The sequence below is a fragment of the Leopardus geoffroyi genome, chromosome C3 (assembly GCF_018350155.1).
Source record: "Leopardus geoffroyi isolate Oge1 chromosome C3, O.geoffroyi_Oge1_pat1.0, whole genome shotgun sequence".
Lineage (NCBI taxonomy): Eukaryota > Metazoa > Chordata > Mammalia > Carnivora > Felidae > Leopardus > Leopardus geoffroyi.
The window spans coordinates 54,055,567-54,071,751 of NC_059338.1; the positions used below are offsets into that span (position 1 = coordinate 54,055,567).

The 16,185-nt window shown below is 43.4% G+C and overlaps 1 long non-coding RNA gene across 3 annotated transcripts in view; it reads left to right on the plus strand.

Annotated features, from left to right (window-relative positions):
- Positions 1-16,185, plus strand: part of LOC123585083 — a 76,440-nt gene that overhangs the window by 56,403 nt on the left and 3,852 nt on the right. The window contains exons 4-5 of one of the 3 annotated variants that reach the window (XR_006705895.1): positions 3,338-3,390; positions 5,669-6,325. The exons of 1 other annotated variant lie outside the window; for it this stretch is intronic. This is a non-coding gene — a long non-coding RNA (uncharacterized LOC123585083). Of the gene's footprint in view, positions 1-3,337; positions 3,391-5,668; positions 6,326-16,185 lie in introns of those variants that run through there. One more of the 3 variants, XR_006705893.1, reaches the window with a different exon arrangement.

Consider the following 16,185-nt stretch of genomic DNA (forward strand, 5'->3'; position numbering starts at 1 on the left):
AAGTGGTGAGAGTGGATAACCTTGCTTTGTTCCTGATTTTAGAGAAAAAGCTTTCAGCTTTTCAGTATTGAATATAATCTGTTGAAAGTGGGGATATTAGAGTCACTACTATCATTGTGTTGCTGTCTGTTTCTCCCTTCAGGGCTTTCAGTATTTACTCTAAATATTTAGGTACTCTGGGGCACCTGGGTGGCTCAGTCAGTTAAGTGTCCAACTTAGGCTTAGGTCATGATCTTGCAGTTCATGAGTTTCAGCCCCACATTGGGCTCTGTGCTGACAGCTCGTAGCCTGGAGCCTTCTTTGGATTCTGCATCTCCCTCTTTCTCTGCCTCTTCCCTGCTTGCCCTCTGTCTCTCTCTCCCTCAAAATAAATAAACATTAAAAAAATTTATAAATATTTAGGCACTTCTAGGTTGGGTGCATAAATATTTACAAATGTTATATCCTCTTGGAATTGATTCCTTTATCTTTATATAATGACTCTATTTTCTTTTATTAAAGTCTTTGTCTTAAAGTCTATTTTGTCTGATACAAGTATAGCCACGCTTGCTTTCCTTTCGTGTCCATTTGCATAGAATATCTTTTTCCATTCTTTCACGTTTTCCCATTATTTTCACCTTCAGTCTCTGTGTATGTCCTTGAAGCCAAATAGAGTCCTTTTTAGGTAGCTTTAGTCCATTTAAATTTGAAGTAATTATTGGTAAGAATGAATTACACATTGACAAATTTGTAATTATTTTCTGGCTTTGCAGTTCCTTTGTTTCTTTCTTCTTCTCTTGCTCTCCTTTGCAATATGGTGATTTTTCTCTAGTGGAATGCTTCGTTTCCTTTCTCTGTATCTCCTGTGTATCTGCTATAAAATTTGCTTTGTGGTACCATGAGGCCTACATAAAATAGCTTGTATTTATAATGGTCTATTTTCAGCTGATAACAACTTAACTTCAAATGCATGCTAAAAATCTACATTTTGGGGCATCTGGGTGGCTTAGTTGGTTGAGCGTCCAACTCTTGATCTCAGGGTTATAAGTTCAAGCCATGCAATGGGTTCCACACTGGGTGTGGAGCCTACTTAAAAAAAAAATCTACATTAAAAAAAATTTTTTTTTAATGTTTATTTTTGAGAGGGAGAAAGAGCACAAGTAGGGGAGGGGCAGAGAGAGAGGGAGACACAGAATCTGAAGCAGGCTCCAGGCTCTGAGCTGTCAGCACAGAGCCTGACGCAGGGCTCGAACTCATGAACCGTGAGATCACGACCTGAGCCAAAGTCGGAGGCTTAACCGACTGAGCCACCCAGGTGCCCCCCAAAATCTACATTTTTACTTTCTCTCACACATATTATGTTTTTGATCTCAATTTATATCTTTTAATCTTGTTTATCAATTGGCAAATTATTATAGTTATACCTATTCTTACTGCTTTTTGTCAGCTAATCTTCATATTAAAGTTATAAGTGATTTACTCATCACCATTACAATACCAGAATATTCTGAATTTAACTATATATTTACCCTTAACAGTGAGATTTATACTGTCATATATTTTCCTGTTACTAATTAGCATCCTTTTGTTTCAACCTGAGAAATTCCCCTTAACATTTCTTGTAAGTTTAGTGGTAATGAACTCCTGCAGCTTTTGCTTATCTAAAAAATTCTTTATCTCTCCTTCAATTCTGAAGCACAACTTTGCTGAATAGAATACGCTTGGTCAGCAGTTTTTGTCGCTCAGCACTTTGCATGTATTATGCCACTCCCTTCTGGCCTGCCAAGTTTCTGCTGAAGAATCTGCTAGTAGTCTTATGGGGTTTCCCTGGTACATAACAAGTTGTTTTTCTCTTGCTGCTTTTAAGATTCTCTCCTTTTAACTTTTGACAATTTAAGTATAATGTGTCTTAGTGTGTGGGTCTATTTGGATTCATCTTATTTGGAACTTTCTGGGTTTCCTGGATCTGGATGTCTCTTTCCCCAGGTTAGGGAAGTATTCAACCATTATTTATTTGAATAAGTCTTCTACCCCACTCCACATCCTTTACCCTATCCTCTCCACCGCCCCCCCCCCCCCCCAATATTTTTCCTTCTGGGATCTCTATAATGTGTATATTGGTCTGTTTCACAATGCCCCATAAAGTCCTTAAGTTATCTTAATTATTTTAAATTATTTTTTCTTTCTGCTCCTTTGGATGAATTCCACTGTCTTGTTCTTGAATTCACTAATCCTTCTTCTTTCCACCAGATCCAGTCTGCTGTTGAACCCCTGTAATGAATAGTTCAATTCAGTTATTACATTTCTCAGCTCTGTGATTTTTTTTTTTAATTTTTAAAGTTTTATGTATTTATTTTGAGAGAGAGAGAGAGAGAGAGAGAATCCCAAGCAGGCTTCACACTGTTAGCACAGAACCAGACATGGGGCTTGAACTCACGAACCATGAGATCATGACCTAAGCTGAAATCAAAAGTCAGACGCTTAACTGACTGAACCACCAGGTGCCCCTCAACTCTGTGATTTCTGTTTTGTACTTTAAAAGTATATAATCTATCTCTTTGTTGAAATTCTCACTTGGTTCATGTTCTTGTGACCTTAGTGAGCACCTTTATGACTATTATTTTGAACTCTATCCAGTAAATCACTTATCTTTGTTTCTTTAAGGTCTATTTCATGATTGTTTTCTTGTTCTTTTGTTTGGAACATAGTCCTCTGTTTCTTAATTTTCCTTCACTCTCCATATTGGTTTCTGTGCATTAGATAAAACAGCCACCCTTCCAAGTGTTGATGAAGTGGTCTTGTGTAGAAGATGAAATTATTATTATTGTTATTGTTATTATTATTATTATTATGTTTTATTTTAGAAAGAGAGCACGAGTGCATGAGCAAGGTGGGGAGGGGAAGATGAAGAGGAAGAGAGAATCTCAAGCAGGCTCCATGCTCAGTGTGGAGCCTGATGCAGGGCTCGATCCCACAACCCTGGGATCATGACCTGAGCTGAAATCAAGAGTCAGATGCTCAACCGACTGAGCCACCCAGGTGCCCCTTGTAGAAGACGAACTTTATCATTCATCCTGATCATAGATGCTCTTGGTTGTCTCTTAAACCTTTGTGATTGTCTGAGCCACCTTCTTTGTTTTTAGTCAGTCCTAGTAGTTGAAGGTGTACCAGTCATGTGGGTATTTTCTTGTTCACTCAATGTATAGGAGTCACTTGGCTAGTTTCTAGATTTCTTTCAGAGGGAATTGCTCCAAGGGTAGCTGTAGATTTGGTGTGCCTGTGGGAGAAGGTGAGTTCAGGAACCTCCTGTGTCACCCTCTTGGACCAGAACTCTTTCAATATCCTTCTCTCATTCCAGCTCCTCCATGAAAGCGTTTCCTGAACCGACGAGACCTTGGCAGCAACGTCTCGGTACGTTGTGCACCTTAATGTCATTCTATGTGCTGAGTACACTGCTCTCAAAGTAAGGTGCTAAAGAAAGATTTGCCCCTTCAGCAGAGGTACAGTCTAAGAAGGCACACCAGCACCCCTAAATATCTTTAAATGGCAATTTGCCCTACAGATAGTCCTTGGCAAAAAGTTTCCTGCTATAATCTAGGGGAAGGTGAATTTTAATCAAGGATTTAGAATTACATAATGATAATTGGGAGGAGGGAGGGGAATTAGTAAATTATGTCATTTAATACTTGGGAGATTTTCCTTAAAAGTTTGTTCTGTAGGATACTGGTAACCTATATCTATATCTATATCTATATCATCTATATCTATATCATCTATATCTATCTATTCAATGACACTTGGTAAAGATGGTAAGACAGACTATATTCAGGACCATTGCAATAGCTATAGGGACTATTGCAATGGGGTTTTACAGGGGAAGAGAGATTGGGATCAATTCCAAATATAGCATGAGCAGGGAGGAATTTAAAGCCAAGAAGCTGAGTAGGGTTTAGTGGATGGAGAATTACCAAGAGGAAACATCATGGATAAGGGGGATTATGGCTAAATTGACCTAACAGTGTTCTTGCTGTTAGGTCAGCATGCCAGGGTGACCAGACATTACCTTTGGGATGCTGGAGGATGAGTAACCTGATCAGATATTGATGGTGATCAGATATTGAGAAGGGGGGTCCTGGTTAAACTGACTTAGCAGGGTTCTTGCTAAAACTGGATTTTACGAAGTTTACAGATGGGCCTAGGAGAAGGCTCAGGAACTTGACTAAAGTTTGGTCAAAGACTCTTTGTCAGTATCATTTAAAAATTATATTTAGTTTATGCTAGTCAAGTTTATATGTTTGTGGTTTTAGATATTTATTTTCTTTGTTTTGTTTTTAAACAGAGGGAAAGTATATTTAGCTTTATCTTATGAAAATTATGTGGTCATGTTAAAACTGCCAAGCTCTTCTTTCAAGGAAAAAGGCTTTTAATGACACCTGGTGGCCATGACTTCTTACTGCAATGTTTTCAAGAGCAGCCTCAGAGAAAAGCCAGCATTCGAACTTTGCCAAATCCTGAGGGCACTAAGGATGTGTCATGACAACGAGACATGAACAACTCTATTCTTTCCCCCACTCCCCTCTTTCCCAAGGCTTGAGGTTGAGAATGAGCAGCTTGCCAAGGGAGGCAGAGTGAAAATGCTGAAGTCCATACCCTCCCCCTTGCTACTGAGGATTTCCAAGCCTGAAGTGAAAAGCCAGAGAAGGAAGCTTTGTGTTGAGTGGAGTACTGGTTATTACAATGGACTGGTCTTTTAAAGGACAAGACAAAGAGCCTCTTTATTTCATGGCTAAAAGGGGCTAGAAAATCCATGGTGTTGCTCAGCTTTCATCCGAAGGGCAGGGAAAGTGCAAATCCAGATGGTGGCATCTAAGGGACAAAGAAAAAAGAAACAATCATGGGTTTCACTTGCATCCCATTGTGTGCAGTTCATTCAATAAACATGTTTCAAATGCATAAATGTATTGTAAGGAAAAAACCCAGTGGGAAAGGAAGCACGGTGATTCTGCCAAAGAACAGGCAAACTGAATTAGATTTGGATTCTGTCTTCTCATCTCACTCTTGAACAAACCAAGGTCAAAATCAGAGGAGGCATGAGCCCAGGGTAAAGCAGGATTCATAGTAAATCCATTCAAAAAGAAGTCTGAAAAAATTCTCAAGTCCATTATAGCTGGGACAGGAGCAGAGTCTAGTCCTGGTCTACTGACCCTGACCCAACCATGGCAAAAAGAGTTGTTTCTTTTTGGCCTCTCTTCCTCTCCCTGGTGGGTCTTTTGCAAGCACTGCAGAGAAGCATGGGGCTGCTTGGATCAGTGCCTCTTCCCCAGCCTTCACCCTTCTTTCTTTTCTATGAACCGTCTGTCTTCTGCCTGTTCCTCGAAATAATGCCTAACTTTTGAATCCTGCCTGGCAGTCCGCCCCTGTGTTCACACCCACTGGCTCAGTGAGTCTTTCCTGCCTCCCAGGGAGGCATTATGTCTCTATTTGCAGGGGGAGGGTCCCCAAGAGCAGGGGCTGACATGCCCAACGCCATCACACAGCTATAAGTGGCAGGACCAGAGTGAGACTTCAAGTCTAGGGCTCTCTCCATTATATTTACTGCCCTAGCATCTCTGCCGTCTTTTTCTGCCTTTCCGTTTTGGACTATGACCCTTTTTTGACTTTTTTTTTTTTTTTTTTTTTTTTTTTTTAGTGTGAAAGTTTTCAAGACGCCCACGAGTGGAAAATGTACTCCCCCCCCAGCCAAATCAAACTCTGCCAGATTCCTTACAGCTGTGTGCCGTTGAAATGACTAATGAAAGCACCTTCCACTGCTGGTGGAACTTTCACATAGGGCACTGCTTGCCAGGACCCGACCCTGCGTATTTACATACTGGATGTCACCCCAAAAGCCCCCCGACCAGGGGATTTCCGGGATGTAATGAGAACGCCACTCTGGGCCTTGGAAGGTGCACTGTCTGAGCGCTTGTCCTGCAGGGAAGGAGGGTAGCATTTCGGACCCCAGCTGGCTCTTCTTCTGGGGAGATGTGTATTTCAGTCACAGATCCACTGGTGGCAAGATACTGCCTGTCTGCCAAGTGTTAAGGTGCTGGGAATACCTGCGTGAGACTTCAGGGCCCCTGTGCATCTGGAACTTGGTGCTTGGCTAAGGCAAGAGATACAAACGCTCTGACAATCTCAATCTGTAACATGGGTAAAAAGGGGGCATTCTGGGAGCTCCCGAGAGGGGCACCTAACTTAGGGGTGGCCAGGGAAAGCTTCCTGGGACTTGTAATGAAAGGGCTGAGTCTTCAAAAAAAATTTTAAAGTCCTTTTTCTTAAGAATAAGAAAATCTAGTTACAAAGGTAATACATCCCCTTGAAAATAGTTTAAACTCTGTAGAAATATGTTCCTTTAGAAAGTTTAGGGAATGAAGAAGAAAGAAAACTTGATTAGTAGGATTTCTACTCAGTTGACACTGGCTGTCTTCCTGAGAAGTTGTGTGTGTGTGTTGGGGGGGTGGGGGAGTCACCTGGCGGCTCAGTTGGGTAAGCGTCTGACTCTTGATTTCGGCTCAGGTCATGATCTCACGGTTCATGAGTTTGAGCCCTGAGTTGGGGTCTGTGCTGACAGTGTGGAGCCTGATTGAAATTCTCCTTCTCTCCCTCTCTCTCTGCCCCTTTGTCTTTCTAAAAAAAAAAAAAAAAAAAAAAAAAAAAGTGTGCATACGTGTGCATGTGTAAGGGGGTGGAGTAGTGCCCAAAAGAGAGAGGTGAAGACTCTAGGGGAGGCCTTCCTTGTCCCTGTGGCCACAGCCTCTCTCTGTGACAACAGCCAGCCTGAATGAGAAATCAGCCACTTACTGGGTACCCACCCACTATGGGACTCTGGTTTTTCAACCTGATTTTCCAGATTTGGGTCTTGACTCTCACTGTCCTATAGCTTCGGAGTCTCATCTCTGCCTAGTCTCCGAACAGTTTATCATGGTGTTTTTCTATGTGAAATGAATCTCTCCCTAAAAAGCATTGGAAGACCTGGTTTAAGATGTTCATATTTAGCCTGCTGCAATGCCAGTAAGAGCTTTTATTGAGGACTTTCTGTGCCAAGAGCTTTATGACTTCGTAACATTAATTCTCACAACCTTCCGAAGCAGCTGTTTCATTATTCCCATTTCACAGATGAGCCAATGAAGGCCATTGCTTGGTCAAACCACGTGGCTGATAGTTGGCAGAGCCTGGTCTCAAACCCAGGTCTGTGTGACTTCTAAGTCTACGCTCATGAACGTGATCCTCCCCTGCGTTATTTCTTAAGCATATTTGGCCACAGAAGTGTTTTTTAATTGCATGACCCTCATCTCTTAGCATTATTATTATGATGCCATGGATCACAAGTTGGGAAATGATGCCCCAGGGAGAGGCCTTGCGCTTCCTGTAGAGTAGAGATAATAACACAGTCTCAGTGCTGTGATGATTAAAACACGTTTCAGAAAATCAATGCTGATGGTACTTCCCTTCCACGAGGAATGTACATGTTTTAAAAATAACACTTGTAATAACCTTGATGAAATGAAGCTGTGTTTTGGCTGGGATGATGGTTCTTGAGCCCAGAGAACCCCTGGCCCTGGGGGTGCAGGGCTCTGCACGCTGCCCCCACCTCCTTGGTCCCTCAGGTCCCCTTCCTTCCTTTTACCCTCTGATTCTCTCCCCCTTCCCCCTGCAATGCTTGTCTTTGTTCCATGAACAGTGGCTCAGTTGTCTACTGCTGGGGCGGGGCCTTGCTCTGAAGCACTGCCTCCTATCAGGTCAGCCCCAGAACCCTCCTCTGCAGCACTGACTGTGTCTGGAGCTCCAGCTGTAGGCCAGGCCTCTGTTACTAACTGGTCAGACCTCCCATGGTCCTACTGCTACCACCCGACAGACTGCCAGGCCTATGTCGGCCCAGAGAATACGCAGCCACCCCATCACCATCTACCACATTCCAGTGATGGGAGGCCTTTGGAGATAAGGACCAACCTAGAAGATGAGGGACTCAGCTGCAGCTCCCTGGCCATTGCTCTGGGCAGCTCACCAACCCCCAACGGGGCCAGTCTTTCAGCCTGGTTAGTTCCCTACCTGCTCCTGGGATCCTGTCCTGCCCCATCAGACTGTTCTAGGTGGGTGCACCTGGCGGCCAAATCATGACATTCCTTCCTCCTGTGCATCCGTCTTCCGCAGCTGTTATTTTTCTTTTGAAATTTTAGCAGTCCCGCATCTCAGGGTGCACTTAAAGCACACTAGAAGTAAAACAGACAAGGAAACACAACCAGGCCCTCAGCCCCAGCTCCTTAACTCTACCTGGAAAAAGTATTTGCATTCTTTTTGATAGATATCAAACACTACTGAAAAGGAAAAAAAAAAATCCACATAGTTCTTTCCTCGCATGTGTGAAGGGGCTGTTGATCTCATTTCACACACAGAGAGACAGAGGATCGGAGGGGTTCAACGTCCTACAACTAAAAGGAGCGAAGCCAGGGTCAGAGCAGTTATCCGGTATTTGTCCCTCTGCCAAACACTGCCCCTTGGCCTTGGGGCCCATTGAGGTCGGGGCCCTTTTCTCCTGCAGTGGCCCAAAGTGGTTCTAATTGACTGTGACATGTGTGCTGGGTTCCCTCCATTTTCTTCGCTTTGCCCTCTCCAGCTTTCTGTTCCAGGGTTGATCCCACCTGCCACTCTTCACGGGCATCAAGCTGTTTCTTGGGCTTTTCTCAGTAGCCAATCCATGGGTTTCTTTGCTGTCATTCACCTGCCCAGCCACTCACTCACCTTTTGACAAAGTACCAGTGGAGCTACGTGCTAAGTGTTGTGGAGATATGTGCAGGGAAATATGAGACATGGGTCTTGTCCTTAATCAACTGTCAAAGAAAAATAGTTCTGACAGTTGTAAAAAATGGCGAGGAAGATTTCATTCAAGATCATTGAACTCCACTTTTATACAATGGGGAGATTTGTAGCCAATGAGCAGGGTTGGGGAATGGGTAGAAAATTACTAAGAGGAACTTGATTATCAAGAGCGAAGGAAGAGGAGATTGACTATCAAGGTAATCTTGATCAATACTGACTGGTTTAGGATTCTTTGCTAAAACTAGGCTCAGCCAGCCAGGGGACGTCTGATGGAGAAGAGGATTCAGAGCTTGACTGAAGTTTGTTTCAGGAGGGAGTTATTGTCAGTACTCCTGAAGCAGCGCAAGAGTCAGGACCCAGATATAGGACCCAGAATGATGAGAGTCAGGAAGCTTGTGCTGGCCATGGACACAGATGGAGCTCAGTGGGGCACCAGTGGGTGTATCTGGGCTATTCCAGACACTGGCTGCGGGGCTGACCTTTAGACATTCACACTGGCTTCCTCCCATTTTTTTTTTTTTAAGTATCTTACTACATCCACATACTTTCTTCTAGGGCTTTGCAAGCTTTCATTTCTAGGATTTCATACTTTCTGCTTCAATCGAGACTGGCAAGCACAAAGGTTTTATTTCAACCTTGGCCAAGGTTTTAACCTTGTTTTAACAAGGTTTTAACCAAGGTTTTAACTCATGTTTCTCTTCTTCAATATTGGGACCATATCTGTTATCAACTGACTTGTGTCCCCTGAAATTCATGTATGGAAGCCCTAATTCCCAACATGATTCTATTTGGAGATAGGGCCTCTAAGGATTAGGTAAGTAAGGTTGAATGAGGTCATAAGGGTAGAGCCGTAATCTGAGAAGATTGGTGTGCTTCCAAGAAGAGGAAGAGAGACCACAGAGGAAAGGCCATGAGGACACAGTGGGAAGGGGCTGGCTAGAAGCCAGGAAGAGAGGCTCACCAGAAACTTGAAGTTTACAGCACCTTCATCTTGGCCCTCTTGCCTCTAGAACTGTGAGAAAATAAATGTCTCTTGTTTAAGCCACCCAGTGTGTGGCATTTTGTCATGGCAGCCCAAGCAGACTAATGCAGGCTCATCTCATGGGTTCATTTCGAGAACTAACGTAACACAAGTTGAGGACCTTACAGCAATCCACACATTTTAGCTCACTCAGTCCCTTGTCTTCCCGTTGTGTGATTTGTGGCCTGTTTGCCACCAAACATCTTTCTTGTGACCAAATGATGGCATGGGATATTCATCCAGCAGAATCACTTCTTTGCATTCAGGCTTTGTCTCTCCATGTTGCAAGTAACAGAACTTTCACAAACTAGTATAAACCAAACGGGGAATTTTCTGGAAGTGTGCTGTTATCAGTTAGGGTTCCTGGTTTCAAGTAGCATAAACTTAGTCTGGTTGACTTAGGCTGAAAAGGAACTATTAAAAGGGATACTGAATCTAGTCAGGAAGACTGGAGTCCCAGGTGTGGGGCCTTATTAGGCAGAGCATGTAGAAGGATGAGTGAGGACCATTAAGCCACACTACTGGGCGCCTGCTGCTGCTGCTGCTCTGATGTCTCCAGCACTGGACTGCACCGGCACTGGTGGACCATCTTGCAGAGTGAATGTTCCTGTGGTCCCTGTAGTTCAGGAGCAGTGCTATCTTCTTGGCAGAAACTACATTACCATCTGCTACATTCTAGCCGCAAGGAAGTTTGGAAAAGTGATTATTTGGCATTTTCACCATTGATAGTGGGAGGTGGGTCTGCCTCTCATTGAGATTCGCAAGGTGGGAGAGCTTTCCCAAACAATAAAAGGAGGTTCAAGATGCTGAATGGCCAACAAGAATGAGAAGTTTCCTCACAGATAGGGAATCTTACAGAGCCCCAAATAGGGAGTGTAGCTTCACTCATAGGACCAAGAACCAGAAACTGGAAAGCCAGAAGCTGGATTTTTCCGTGTCTCTCTGTACCCTCTCTGTCTTCCTGAGGACTGGGTTCCTGATCCACTTGCTCCTGGTGAGGGCCACCTCCTTCTGGACTGTTAGAAATTAGTTGTCTGTGTCTCCTAGGATGTCTGTGTCCTCTTCTTCCAGAAACACTTCCCTATTCCCTTTTGGGGGCCCCCTCCTCTGTCCATTTATGGTCTGGGTGGGCTCCATCACCAGCTCTAGGAAGGATCTAGACCCATGATCCAGGTCCAAGCCAATCATTAGCCACAGTGATCTATCCAAGGATGGACATATGACCTAAGACAGCCGGGCACTTTTAAAAATTGCACTATAACTCGCATGTTATAAAGTGCACAAATTTTATACAGCTCTCAATGAATTTTATGTATTTCTACACTTGTGGAATAACCACCAAGATGGAGCTATAGGACATCTCCAGCAGCTCAGAAGGCTCCCTTTCAGTTACTCTGTCAATACTCCATCCAAAGATAATCCCTATTCTGACTTTTGTTACCATTGATAGAAATCTTACCTTTTTTTGGATTCCATTTAAATGGAATCATATGGTATACATAATCTTTGGTGTCTGGCTTTTTTGCTCAACATTATGTCTGTGAGATTCATCCCAAGTTGTTTTATATAGTGTTGGTGTATTCATTTTCACACCTATATGGTATCGCATTATATGGATTTTACCACAATTTATCCATTTTACCATTGATGGACGTTTGGGCTGTTTCTGGTTTGGGGCTATTAAATAATGTTGCTATGTACTTTGTTGTATGTATCTTGGTGGATACAAGCACTCATTTCTTCGGGTATATATCAAGAGTGGAGTTTCTAGATCACAGAAAAAAATACATAAGGTATTACCAAATAGTTTCCCAAATGATTGTACCACTTTACACATTTGCCAGCAATATATGGGACCTACAGTTCGTTGCTCTTCATGTTTGCCTATCCTTATTGTTGGACTTCTAAATTGTGGCTGTTTTGACTGGGGATCGCAGTATTGCACTGTAGTTTTAATTTGTATTTCCACGATGACTAATGGTGCTGAAGACTTTCATATGCATATTGGCCATTTGGATATCCTGTTTTGTCAAATGGCTGTCCAAGCTTTTGCCCACTTCTGAAGAACACTGGATTGTTCGTCTTTTTTCTTTTTTCTTGACTTGTAGCAATTCTTTATGTATTCTCGATACATGTGTTTTCTGAATCCAGATACAGATATTTGCTTGATAACATAAATTGCAAACATGTTCACCTACTCCATGATTTGCATGCTTAGTCCCTTAATGATGTCTTTTTAGGGGCATAAGTTCAATGTATTAGTATTTTCTGTGGTTACTGCTTTTTTTTTTTTTTTTAATTTTTTTTTTCAATGTTTATTTATTTTTGGGACAGAGAGAGACAGAGCATGAACGGGGTAGGGGCAGAGAGAGAGGGAGACACAGAATCGGAAACAGGCTCCAGGCTCTGAGCCATCAGCCCAGAGCCTGACGCGGGGCTCGAACTCCCGGACCGCGAGATCGTGACCTGGCTGAAGTCGGACGCTTAACCGACTGCGCCACCCAGGCGCCCCTGTGGTTACTGCTTTTTAACTTGCTCTGTTTAAGAAATCTTTGCTCACTCTGAGATCATGAACTAGTTAGCAACTTTGAGGGAGATAGAGGTAGGTAAATGGCTCCTTTGTGTTGAATTTGAAGTTGTGAGAAGGTGAGGCTGAGTTAGAAATGGGGGCAAAAAGCAGCAAGACTTGCAGGTGGTCTTGGGGGGTTTAAAGGGGAGGCCTTGTCAGAACATGGCCAGTCTGAGCCTCCTAGGAGCTGTCCACTATGGCTTTGGCTGAAATCACAAGGCAGTCCAAGAGGGCACCAGATCTCTGTGAAGATTCATCTAGTCCTTCATAAAGTATTTCCCGAGTGCTTATTCTGCATCCTGATGCTCTCATGGAATTTATGAACTACAGGATTTCAGAAATTATTTGAAAACACTTTCTTATATTCCAGATTTGGAAAAGAAGGTTAGAATATGGTAAATAATTTTCTTGTCATCATAGCTGGAGCAGAGCCACTGGTAAACCAGAACCACAGCTAAAACCCAAGTCTCCTGGATTGAACCCCCCTCCCCCACTCCTGACTAGTCTGTCAAAGAAAGGTATGAGGGGTGGTGATGAATGATGTCCCTTTTGTTTCAGGGACATCAAGGTAGATGGTAGACCAAGGTAGGTGGAGGTTTTCCTCTCTTCCTTTGACCCTGGGCAAATAGGAAGTGAGATCCCCTCTAGTCTGCAGTGGCAGAGACTTCAGGAAGCCCACACAAGTCAGAGGGCCAAAGTAGATCAGTGTCAACAGGCAGAAATTAGAGGGACTTCCCCCAGGTCCTTCCTGTCAAAGAAAGAAGCGTTAGAGATCTTTGTGAAGAGAAAAACACCTTGAGGACTATTCCAGACTGGGTAAGTGGCTCCCTAATGAGACTGCTACTCCTTGGGTTTTATCCCAGGACACTGGGATCCATACCACTGTGGTCAGTTTGGGCATCTGGGATTGAAATCTGGATGCTTCACGCAAGTGCTCATCCGAGACTCAGCTCCAAGGAGCAACAGGGTCTTCTTATTGGCAGCAAGAGGGAAGTGATGGACATTTGGATGCCTTGGTATTCAATGATAAACTGGAGATCAGTGTCATGGTGAGATAGGACATGAGGCCTTTCTGGCCTCCTCTCCCCAGCTCCTGACTTTCAGCCCATGACTCTAACAACTGGCACCACAGGAGCTCACTTAGACATGCTCATGACTGTCAAAGTGTCACTGGGGTCTCTTCCGACAACAGACATATTTTGAATGTCTCCTCCCACAATTAGAGAAAAGCAGCACCTTTCCAAGTGGCTCCTAAAATCAGATGAGTGGACTGGTGCCAGGCTGTGTAAGAATTACCCTTGTGGGTCATGGCTTGGGCCTGAAACCTGGGATTGTTTTTAAGGTTGTCCAGGTGATTATGATCAACCGATGATTCTGAAAATCATTTTGCTACTTAGAGCTTGGACTCTGACAGATGGGGCTTTCAATTCTGCCTCTGCTGTACCCCTTAGCAATTGCATTTTCTTGCACACAAATAGCCTCGTGAACCCTCAGTGTTCTTGTCTGCAAAATGGGGCTAACTATACTATGCACCTCATGATGTTGTCATGCAGACTAAGTTAATGTGAAGCATGTAAAGCTGAAGCACAGGGCTTGCCGCTCAGTGAGTCATAATACTATGTGCTACTATCGTTATTATTTATTATTAGTCCAGATTCATCTCTTTCACCTCCTTTCTCCACTGTCATGGTTTATTTTTATGCCCAAATGACATATTAACGTTGCTTAGTTATATGAAACCACCCACACTAAATTTTACTTAACACAAACAGAACAAAGAACGTATTAGCATTTTGATTTTATAGGTGAGAAAAGAGGACAGAGAAGTTACATGATCTTCCCCAAATCATATAACTTGTAAGTACCAGGGCTCAGGCGTAAACATAGGACTGTGGGTTCTATAGCCAAGAAGGGTGACCTTGACAGAAACACAGCACAGCAGCAAGAGGGGACACTATCTATTCACACCCTTCTCTCAGGCTTCATGTTCTATGTTTTGAGTGTTTGCGACATTGTAAAGAAACTCAATGAATTCATTGTCCACTTGGTTTTAACAGATTAACTCTTTCTCACAAAGGGGAAGTGAACATGAGGGCTGGTCTTTAACACCTGGCTGACCAGGAGAGGCCACCGAACAGCAGCACCAGCACCAGCATAAGCACATTAGAAACGCAGAGTCGCCACCCCACATTTGAACCCACATTTTTTTTTTTAATTTTTTTTTTCAATGTTTATTTATTTTTGGGACAGAGAGAGACAGAGCATGAACGGGGGAGGGGCAGAGAGAGAGGAGACACAGAATCGGAAACAGGCTCCAGGCTCTGAGCCATCAGCCCAGAGCCCGACGCGGGGCTCGAACTCACGGACCGCGAGATCGTGACCTGGCTGAAGCCGGACGCTTAACCGACTGTGCCACCCAGGCGCCCCCCCACATTTTAACAAGGTCACCAGGTTGAAGTCTGAGAAGCAGTAAGAGGAGGCAGGACCACTGTGTGGAGGAAAGGGGTCCAAGTGCCTGTATAGGGCAGTACTTGCCCGGTTCAGGGAGTTGGGATTTCTAGGTGAAAACGACACCCTTGGTGAGGAGGACACTTTGCACATGCAACACATCACACAGTAGATGCATTCCCAGTAGACACATTCCTTCTTATTTTTACTCACATCCTTGGGAATCCTGCCACACGTATGATTTAGACAGCAGTACCACGGGACCTTGCTTAGACACACTCCTAACTGTGCAAACATCCTTGGAGTCTTCAGATTGACCAAGTGCCTGTACAGGAAACATCTTTGAATGTCTTTGAATGTTAGAATCTCTCCTCACGTTATTAGAGGAAGGCAGGAACACGGTGGTAGTAAAATCAGATTCTGACAGCTATCTGGCATACCTGCAAGAGAAGATGACATGGAGAGCTGATGAGTGAGCGTGGTTTTTTGACTGTGGCCTTCTGCAGTGACCTTCGCTTGAATTTCTGTTGAACCACAAACTGAGAGCTTCATTGTAGGTTACTTTTTTTTGTGCTTCACTGTTGATTTGTGAGTGTGACAGATGTAACTCTGACAAAATTGTTGTCATCTGGTGTTTCTGGTGGTTTGTGGATTTTTTTAAGATGAGGGACTATGTCTCTTTTTTTTTTCACTTAAATTGAAATTTTATTGATACAACATACAGACAGAAAAGAGCACAAAGCTTAAGCATGAAGCTCGAGGGAATACATAAGGATGCACCCAGCACCTACGTCAGGAAACAGAATGCTAAAACAGCAGAAGTTCCTCCTGGCTCTCTTACAGTCATTACTTCCTCTTTCTCCTCCTACCGGCGGGAACCAAAGTCCTCGCTTCTCGAACCGCAGATTCGTTTTGCATGTGGGAGCCATACTTTTAGGTCAGCAAAAAAACCAAAAAACAAAAAAAACCCACTTCATTTAAAAAATATTATAAATCTTTGAAAGCACATGTTCTTCAGGGAACACACAACACTTCAGTAACAAATTCTGTAGTCCTTGGCTAAAAGTCCTGTAAAAGTTGGAAGATTTTCAATTTAATTTTATCTTCTTCTATTGAAATGATTTCAAACTTAGAGAGAACTTGCAAGAACAGTGTAATAATTTTTCTCTCGAAACATCTGAGGGCAATTTGCTGGCATCGATGCCTTGTCACCACTGCCCCCCGTCCCCCACCAAACGTCTTAGTGTGTGGTTCTCTCACAAAGGATGTCCTTCTACATAATGAAAATACAACCATCAAAATCAGCAAAATA